This window comes from Equus caballus, chromosome 23 (genome assembly GCF_041296265.1).
Source record: "Equus caballus isolate H_3958 breed thoroughbred chromosome 23, TB-T2T, whole genome shotgun sequence".
Lineage (NCBI taxonomy): Eukaryota > Metazoa > Chordata > Mammalia > Perissodactyla > Equidae > Equus > Equus caballus.
In genome coordinates this window covers 61,631,221-61,641,621 of record NC_091706.1, presented here as the reverse complement: position 1 = coordinate 61,641,621, position 10,401 = coordinate 61,631,221, and the positions used below count along the sequence as shown (strand labels likewise).

Genomic DNA, 10,401 nt, shown 5'->3' with positions numbered 1-10,401 from the left:
CTTTTTTTTAAATCATGCCTATTCTCTTTTACCATTTTTATCCCACCTTCCTTTGGCAATCAGTATTAAAGCTCTTTCAAAGGGTGATAGGAAAATCAGTCTAAGAGCTATTTTTTTCCAAGAGTTTGGGTTTCAAGTCTTCTCAAGGACTCCTCTCTGATATGATTGAGTGGAGAGATTAACCAAGTCAAACGAACTTGCACAAACCTTTTTTGGTGAGGAAGATTGTTGCTGAGCTAACATCTGTGCCCATCTTCCTCTGTTTTGTATGTGGGGTGCTGTCGCAGCATGGCTCGATGAGCAGTGTGTAGGTCTGTGCCTGGGATCTGAACCCATGAACCCAGAGCTGCTGAAGCAGAACACATGAACTTAACCACTACACCACCGGGTGGCCCCACAAAAATCTTTTAAGAAAAAATTCTGTTATAGTCTAATTTTATAAAACAGAAAAACCCTGATATTTAGTTCATACAGGCATTTTCCTTCTCTCTCTCCCTCCCTCACACACATACATGCATCAGTGTTAGTGAATGTGTCTATCTGTGTGTAATTACATGTGCAAAGGTGGCCTGAATTGACATGGCAATAGATGTTGTAAAAACCAAAGTGCAATGTTATTACATTACTGTTATTTTTCACATAACTTTGTGCTAAATATTAATGATATATGGAGTGTGCTTCCTAACAGTCTTAATTTAATCACCGAAAGCAGACCGAGTATTCTCTAATCCAGGGTTTCTCAAAGAAATACTACATAAGGATTCCCTGGATATTTATTAAAGTTGCAAATTACCAAGTCAATGTCTGAAAAGTTATCATCTCTGGAAATAGAGCCTAGAATATGCGCTTTTTAAGATGCATGCTTCTCTAGGAAAAAGATTGAGAATCACTCCTCCTTCCAGTTGTGGGTCCTTCCTTACATTTACTCTACAGTCACTCATTGCTTAACGATGGGGACACGTTCTGAGAAACGCATCGTTAGGTGGTTTCATCATTGTGTGAACATCATAGAGTGTACCTATACAAACCTAGATAGTATGGCCTACCACACTCCTAGGCTCTGTGGTGCTAATCTATGGGACCGCTGTTGTATACGAGGTTCGTCATTGACTGAAACGTCGTTATGTGGCGCACAGCTGTACATTTCTCCCTATGCGATAGGATTCTATTGCCATGAGGATAACAACCAACATTTAAAATTTTGGCTCAGACAGTTTGCTGCACTGTGAAAAAATATGAAAATGTAGAAAGAACTATAAAGCAAATCTAGTTAGATTAAACCAGTGGCTTCACAAAATGATTCTATGTACCTGCTGCATCAGAATCTCCTGGAGGTCCTTATTTAAAATAGGTTTAATCTTTTCCCATCACTAAAAGATCACACGTTTTTAGAGTGTGTTCTGGCAGCCGATAGATAGCAGTTGAGATGTTTCAAACTACCTGCTTAGACTGGGATTTTCTTTTTGCCTTTAACACAGCCTGTATTTACATTTGATACTAAACATTGAGTAATAATTGGGGTTAATTACTTTCTGCCACAGTTTTAAGGTTGTAACTGCATAAACCACAGCTATAATGGCTAAAGGTAGGTCTTCCCTAGAGATACTAAATTAAAGGATGAGAAACCACTGGAGAAAAATCATTGCTTTAATTTGTCACTGAGCTTTGAGGTGTCACCTCTTTTGTAGAAATAGGAATTCATCCTTTAGGCTTACCCGTTATTTCTCCAAATTACAATTCACTTTCAGAAGCATCAGTGAATGTCTGAGGGAGCACATAGTTCAAAGCTGCTTCTGAAGACGATATATTATGTCACACGTGTCATGAGGGAGCCAACAGAACTTCAGACACAGAGGCCTGAATTTAATTGCCAGAGAACTCCAGGAGAAGAAAATTCCTATTACCAAGGATAGATTAAAAAAGAAAAAAAAAGACTGGAAAGACCCCAGATGTTAATAATGGTTGTCTATGAGTTAAAGGGACAAATAAAACATTTTTCTTTTCTATAGCGTTCTTTAATTTTTTAAATAAAGATCCTGCATTACCATTGTATTCAGTGAAAAAAAAAAACCCAACAAAACGTGATTTTAATATGCTTCCTTTAAGGAATAAACAATTACGTTTTCCTCAAGGTGGCAAAGCTGGAAAGCGAGGTGGCAATTATTCAAACTTGGTCAGTTTACTCCCTGCTCTGAATCAGTTTATAAAGGTTCTTCCTGTATGTTAGGAAGTCCTCCTTGATAGTTTTGGGGTTTGGGATTTTCAGGTTTGAGTTTGCGGGTTCATTGCGTTTCTAGGACTAAAGGGCACTCTGGGAAATAGCTAGAATATGAGAGAATATGTTTAATTAAGCTGGCCTATAGTGTGTCTTTAGAAGATAGAGCTTTATTGATGGAGGCTGTTAATGAGGTTGAGAGGAGATACCTAATAAAATTAGGATATTCCTCTCCCATCTTCTGTGAGAGTCCCAGAAAGACCAAAGGAATTTGAGTAAAGTTCAACATCTACTTTCCCTACAGACATAGATGGGTGTAGACATGAGCTTGAAAATCCCACACGGCAATCTGCTTCTCAGATGCTGGTGCAGCTGTTAGTCTAGGTTTAGATTTACTGTAAAATACTTCATACACTGTTGACGTGGCTTTAAAAGCATGGATGTAAACATAGGAGATGAGCAAGAAAACTTTTTTATAAGGGAGCAGGATTATTAGATCGTGACTAATTTCTAGACGGGAATATTGAAGAATGACTTTCTGCTTTTGACAACTTGGCAGCTGTCAGGGTACAAAAGGACATTTGTTCAGAGTGCGTTTGCAGGCCCTGCTCTGAGAACTGCATTTCATTAAGAAGCCCAGCTTTCTTTAATTCCCCATCTGAGGCAAACGTATATGACTAAATACAAAGTTTTCAATTCTCGCTCTGAAAAAAGAAACCGGAAAGCCTTTCTTGAATGACGTGGAAGTGTGGACAGACAGTGGTTGCCTGGATATCTCCAAGGTTATGCCTTGATTGGTCATTATGCCAATGGTGCAGTCCCCTATCCCAATGGTTTTAGAAACTATGAAGACCATTTTTGCATCTCCAAGGTTGGTGAAAGGTTTCATTACTTCTAATCGTCTCATCCTGATTTCTTACTCCGCCTCTTCTTATGCTACTGTCTTATGATAAAATTCGCTCAAAAGTTAAATGGACACCACCTTCTCCCACTTCTTAATTATTGCTTCCTGGGATGTGAGCATAACGGCTGGAGCACCAGCAGTCACCTTCCTGATTGTATCATTGCGAGAACTTCTGCCTTTCTGCTTTTACTCTTGGACCACTACAGTCTGTTCTCAATAAAGCAGCAGAGAGGTTTCTTGACAAGGTAGAGAAATCATTTCATTCTTGTAAAATCTCTCCAGTCACTCTCTTGTTCATTCAAAGTAAAAGGTAAAGTCCTTTCGATGGTCTACAGGTCTCTACAGTTTGGACTTTTTAAATTTGAGTCTCATCTTCAATTACTGTCTTCCTACTTTGCACCTTATCCATTCTCCTCCAACACACTAGCCTCTTTGTTTTCCTCAAACAGCTCCTGCATGCTCTAGCTGTGGACTTGTTCTTCCCTCTACCCGGACCATTCTTCTTCAGGATAGCCAGTCTCACCTCCCCCACAGCCTTCAAGTTTTGCACAATTGTCAACCGCTCAGTGAGACCATCTCCTTGACCAATGTATTTACAATTGCTACGCCCGTCACTCCACATCCTTTCTTCCTTGATTTGTTTTTCCTCATGGAACGTTTCATCTTCTAACTTATTATACAGTGTATTGGTTTTTGTTTGAGGTCTGCCCCATGACTCAAATATGAACTTTGTGTTAGCGAGGTTTTCTTGTCTTCATTTTGATCAGTACTGTATCCCCTGTGCCTAGAACACTGCTCAGCCCTAGGGCTTTAGGTCAACATTCCCAGTGCAGGTGCACAGGGCCCCAACTCAGAGGGGCCTCCACACTTGGGATTTAATGCTCTGCAGTTGCCATCTCGAAATGTTGTTCTTGAACATAATTGTTAACATTTTCTCTTTGAGTCTGTAGCATAAGTGAAGCCCAATGAGATAGTGGACTACGTGCCTGGGGTTTGGAGCCTGAGCTGCAAGGGCCTGCCTCCTGCCACCTCCCACCTCCCTGCCTCCTCTGGCAGGTTCCCAGCTCCCTGATCCCTGACTCTAAGGATCCCAGATTCTGCCTGGTTTCCCCCTGTTGCCTTGGCCCCTGGCATCTTGGGTAGGTCATGGCAATGGCTGTCCCTTCCTCAGACTGACATCATCACAATGCATTCGGTGGGTGACTCAGTGGAGTTGGGCCTCTTCTTCCACCCTACTCAGTACTGAGGGTGACTAAATATTATAGCCTCTCCTTCCAAACATCTCCATTCTATAATCATCAACTTCTCTTTCCTATTTGTACTGAATTACATTAAGATCTAGCCATGTTTTCCCTGCATTCTGCAATGGCCTAGCTGGCTTTTGGTCAGTTTTCTTTCTTCTTTCCATCATTCCAAGCTCCACGTTTGGCTCTCTTTTTCCCAGCAAGCCCTGTGGCTATCTCCCTCAGAGTGTTCTTATATATCTTTGTTTTATAACAATCTATGTTATATGTCACATTCCTTTTATGGAAACAAAAATCTATAAGCTGAGCTTTAAAGAAAAGTAGTTATGAATTGGAAATAACCTATGGAGAGCATCTCTACTACAGGCTTTCGAAGATATGTCAGTTTTCAGGAAATATATTTACATTTTTAAGAAAGTACTTGATTTAAATAGTATGTTTTGAAATTTTAATGATATTTCCATCCAGTTATTGCAGAAAACATAACTTCTTAAAGTTAATATATAGGAGTCAAAATTTCCTACTCAAAATCCTAGGAAGTCTAATTAATTGTGCAGAACTTGGGAACATTTTCCTAAGATGTGTCATTTTAATGAAAAAGGATATGCTCACAAATTTTCCTGCTAGTTTTCTCCTCCCCAACTCAACACAGCTGAATGCAAAGATGCTGAGAGTAGGCCGTTCCACATGGAGAAGATAAATAGATTTTACTTTGAGAATTCAAAGGCAAATTATTGTGTTATTTCCTGTTGATCACTTTTCTCTAGAGGTCTTTTCTGCACAGCATAAATTGTTGGTTCTTCCCATCTGACTCGGTGTGAGGATGTATGCAGTCACAAGCAAGGCTAGTGAAGTAGAAAAATGAAGGGAATAAGAAGAGAATTTTAACAAAAAGCATTTTCACAGGGAATAATGAGAGATAAAAGCTATAAATCACCATCAGTGCATCCTCTTGGATAACAAGTTACCTAATTTCTTAGCCTTCATCTGTGTACAGGCAAAGATTGTATCTGGATCCAATCACCCAACAAGATCCTAAATAGAATTTCTCATGCTTGTACTTTTCCTTAAATAACTATCCCATTACTCAAAAACTTCTATCTTAAATAACTTATTAACCTAACAAATTACTACATTTTAATTTTAGATGACTAATCTTTTTCTTTCAGCCTTTTGATATGTGAAATGGCTCCCAGGAAATAAATTTAATTATTTGAAAAGTAAAATTCCAAAATGCTTATAAAAAAGCAAATAGGATTTTTTCAACTACTCCTAGGAATTATTAAAACTAAATATTTATTTGCTAACCAGTTAGTCATCAAATGTATTTATCATCTGTTTTGTAGCGTTCTCTAGAGATGGTGGTGTATTAACAAATTTTGAAGATAATATCAAACCTCAAGAAAGTTACAAACAGAAATACCAGAGTAATAACAGCCGACGTATGTAAGCAGCGCTACTCAAAAGTGCCAAATAGGATAATGGAACAATTACAATTCCTACGTGTTTAGTGCCTACCACGTGTGAGCATTTTACTGGGCACTAGAGATGTAATGTGAATGAGAAGCACAAGATTCTGGAATGTGGAATAAGTGAAAGGATTGAAATAAAATGAAGTTAACATGGAAAACTGTAATGGGACTAATCTCTGCCTCATGTTCTGGGATAAATGAGAGAAAAGTGGGGAATTAAATTAAAATCATTTCATTTATCGAACACGGAAATCTTACAATAATAACTAATGTTTATAGACCATTCAAGGGTACCAGGAACTCAGTTAAGAGCATTTAATGCAGCATTTCATTTAATCTACAGAAAAATCTCATGCAATAAAGACTATCTTTATTTTCTGTTTCTAGATTTTTGCTCTGAGGCTCAGAGAATTTAACTCTCTAAATTTACGCAGCTGTTGGTGGTGAACTAATCCCAGAGGCTGTGCCTTTAATAATTACACGGTGCAATCTAAAGAGTTAGGTATGAGAAAAAGAGTGAGGAAACTCAAGCTTGTAGTAAATAACATTCTCAGGTTCACAAAACTTTTATGAAAAAGAAATGCTATTAAAAGGAACATCTACATGGTGTCAAATTACCTGTTTTCTTTCCTAGTAAACCAAAGTCGCCTCCTGATAAGATTAAAATAGGAGTTTGGGATGATGAGCAAAAGCTAGAACTGGGTGGAAATAAGGTTAATTGGGCAACAGGGTGAGAAATCAGTGGGAGGCTGTATAATTCCTAGTTATGCAAGCTGCGTATTTTTGTATCAGAGTTTGACACATTTTCCACATTTCAATTTGCATGAATTTTGGAAGAATTCATTTAATGAAAGAGCATATTTAATCTTTCAGAAGGAAAAAAAAGTAATATTTATTTTTATTTCTCCATCCAAATAGCACAGGCTCTACAGTGGCTAGAATTTAAATGAATCTTTTAAGTAAATAACACTGTAAATCTTTCAAGAAATATGAGTTCTTTAGATCTGTAAGGCAAATAGTGTGGTTTCCAGAATTGATGATATGCACTTAGACTGCACTGGGAGAGAAGTAACTCATTTTCCTCCAAGATGTCGGATGAACTTCTACTTTATGCATTAATATTTCTGACGCTGCCCTGACACATTCACTGGAGATATTTGGTGAAGTAGTGGCTGTAACTGTATAAGTTGCTTCAAACACAACTAAACGTGAAAAAAAATAGTCTTCAGATATGATTAATTTGTGCTCTTCACCGTTCACCAACAGGAAATGTTTTAAATGTCTGCACAATTTCACACCCTCATACTCTCCCAAGCAAGGCAAGTGGCTATTTAACATACCGCCAGGCCAAAGCTATTTAAAGACATATTCAGTAATATGTTAAATGTATATATCTTATACAGCTTTGCATTTCAGTGATTCATTTTACTTTAGGAGGAGGGTGTTAAATTCCTTATAGACAGGGAAAAAAATGCATTGGAACCAAGTGAGTTTGTGTCATTATCTTGATCTCCTTCTTCCTACTATTTTCCTCATCTATCACAGCTTCCCCTATTTTTTTTCCCTTGTATTTTTCAGCCTTGGCAATTTCTTTTACTTTCACATCAGATTTTCCTCTAGTATGGTATGCAGTAACATCCTTTTCACATTTTTCCTTTGTTTTAGTAGCCTCTTTTTGCAAATAACTTGTTGTCTGGAGCAATATTTCCCCATCTCCCGGTTTCTTTGAAACACAGCCATTGGCTGGACTCAGATGCTTTCCTTTGACTTGGAGGTGAAGTTCAGAACAAAACAAGAAAATGGTTTGAGAATGCTTATTGGGTGCACTGGGGTCCTGGTAATTCTCTTTTGTTTCCCTTTTAAGAGGAATGCAGACTTTCACTTCCTTTTTCGTGACTTCCTTAGCCCTTTTTACGTATTCAGAGTTTACTTTTCTTTAGCAGACCGGGTCTTCCAGACGGCCTGTTTTCACATTTGCCTCTTGGTTACTTAGTATCTCTCTACTCAGTATCTCTCTATCCATTTATTTTTTGCCCTGTGATTGTCCAACTCTCACTTCTGGCACTTTCTCTGTGGAACTCAATTTGCTGCCTAGAGTATATTTTAAATAACTGTTTTAGGGAAAAAAATTACAGCTGGCATTTCAGCCCTTGTATATCTGAGAATGGCTTTCAAATTGTCTTGATAAGTAAAAGACAAATTGGATAATTAGACAAATTGTAGGCCCATTTAGTTTACTGTAAAACTTTATAATTATTGTTCATTTGTCTGCTGGGATTCAATGTTATGGACAATAGTTCCGTAAACAGCCTAATTCTCTCCTCTTTGTAGATAACTTTAATTACTGTTAATTTTTTTTGGCTTTAGTGTTTGCTGGATTCTTTGCTTTCGAAATAACCAAGAAAACAAAAACAAACCAAAAGGAAAAAGAAAAAAATTGTTCTTCCACATGTCAACTTATCTTCCCTAAAAATTGCAAGTCTCTGTGACATCTAGATTCCAGCCTTTCTTCAGCTTAAGAAGGGGTTGTATTACTACAACTTTCAATCTGCTCCCTATTTACTCCAAATATTTAACATGCTTTGTCTAAATCTTATAACTACTCTCTTTAAGTGAATTTAGCTCCTCTTTGTCCCTTGTTTAAAATTTCTCAAGATTTACTTCATTATTATTTTTTACATTTTCTATAGTACTCTGCTTGGATAACATTTGTGATGTTAATTACTTTATGTTATTATTTTTGTTTTCTTACATTCTTTCCTTAACTTTTTAGACACATATAGAGAGAGGGAGGGAGATCCAGCTATAAGTACAGCTGTAGATGCACATCGCTATAGATGTATCACTCTCCCTCGATCCCAAATGGAGTTGTGTTTATTTAAAATTCATAATTATAGGAAAAAGAATATAAAGACTGATATCTCTTTCCTTTCAGTAACATATTCTTTTCCTCTTAACTAAGTTTAATTACTTACCTTTATAGTTTAATTCTATATGTGAATTCTTTTCACATATTGCTATGCTGGGGTTTTCTATTAACATATTCTTGTTTGAGAAGAGAAGATGATCTTTGTCTGGTGTATTCTCTGAAATATTTTTGTGATATTTTCTTAGGAGAATTTGCTCTTAACCAGGATAATATTAGCATCCTCCTGTAAGGTCTTATTCTGGGGAGATGGATGATGAAATTTAATGTTAGCAGTTCAGTTCAATTATTGTGTCATAAAGTAGGTGGAAGGAAGCTAAGTTTGAGTTCAAAAGCTTATTGCTTCTCCATTTATATTCTTTTTGCTTGTTGATAATCCCTATACCAAGGGTCAACTTTAATTATCAGGGTTGTTGGTTTTTGTTTGTTTGTCTGTTTTGGTGAGGAAGATTAGCCCTGAGCTAACATCTGTTACCAATCTTCCTCTTTTTGCTTGAGGAAGATTGTTGCTGAGCTAACATTCATGCCAATCCTCCTCCATTTTGTATGTGGGATGCCACCACATTGTGGCTTGACCAGCAGTGTGTAGGTTTGCACCTGGGATCCGAACCCATGAACTTAGGGCCGCTGCAGCAGAGCACACAGACTCAACCACTATGCCACAAGGTTGGCCCTTTGTGGGTTTTTTCTGGCCTTAGAAACACTGCTTCTTTGTGGCTGGGATCTTTTCTAGCTTTGCTTAGCAGTGAATCATTAAAAAAACGATTGGATGGGGACTGGCCTGGTGGTGTAATGGTTAAGTTTATGGGCTCTGCTTTGGTGGCCTGGGGTTTACATGTTCAAATCCTGAGCTGAGACATAGCACGGCTCATCAAGCCATGCTGTGGAGGCATCCCACATAAAATAGAGGAAGATTGACATAGATGTTAGCTCTGTGACAATCTTCCTCAAGCAAAAAGAGGAAGATTGGCAACAGATGTTTGTTCAGGGCCAATCTTCCTCATCAAAAAAAAAAAAAAAGATTGGATGTTTGTTAGAAAACTATCATCTGTGAATTTTCTATGTCCCTCAAGTGAGGACTTAGATTTCTGTAACTAGGCCTGTACTTGGGCATCTTGTGAAGCTACTCATCAATGAGGTTTTCTGTGCCCTTCCATTACTCACAGATGTGTGTGTGGAGCCTGATGTATATGTAGGGGAGGCAAGCTTTACAGGGACTCTAATATTGCCACTTACATTTCTCAGCAACATCATACTGCAACCACTGGAAAGGCAATGAGTCAACTCAATGAATCCTTTCAACCATTTGGTAATTGCACTACATGTAGCACAAACGCTTCAAAAATGCTGGACTATAAGATTAAACAAACTTACTTGAGCCTCTCAGAAAGAAAAAAGTTGATTAATATTATATTTCATTTTTGAAGGCATATGAAATGCATATTCCTATGTGTAAGTACTCAGAAATAGAACAGTTTTATATTCTTCTGGGGAAAAAAAACAACAAAAACCCTTGAAGCCATGCTCGAGGAGAAAGAGAGGTGACCGACAGCTACAGAATCAAGAATGTGCAGAGTCTTGTGTTTAAGTGGGAGCGGAATACCAGGAGCCTTTTTGGAATTACAGAGTAAGGCTTTCAC

The 10,401-nt window shown here is 37.8% G+C and overlaps 1 long non-coding RNA gene across 1 annotated transcript; it reads right to left on the bottom strand.

Moving 5' to 3' along the window:
- Positions 1–5,047: 5,047 nt before the first annotated feature.
- LOC138920427 (uncharacterized) lies at positions 5,048–9,004 on the bottom strand. The gene is made up of 2 exons (XR_011431586.1): positions 8,811–9,004; positions 5,048–5,208 (listed from the first exon to the last, which is right to left on the bottom strand). It is a non-coding gene; the product is annotated as an uncharacterized lncRNA (long non-coding RNA).
- Between the last annotated feature and the right edge of the window lie 1,397 nt (positions 9,005–10,401).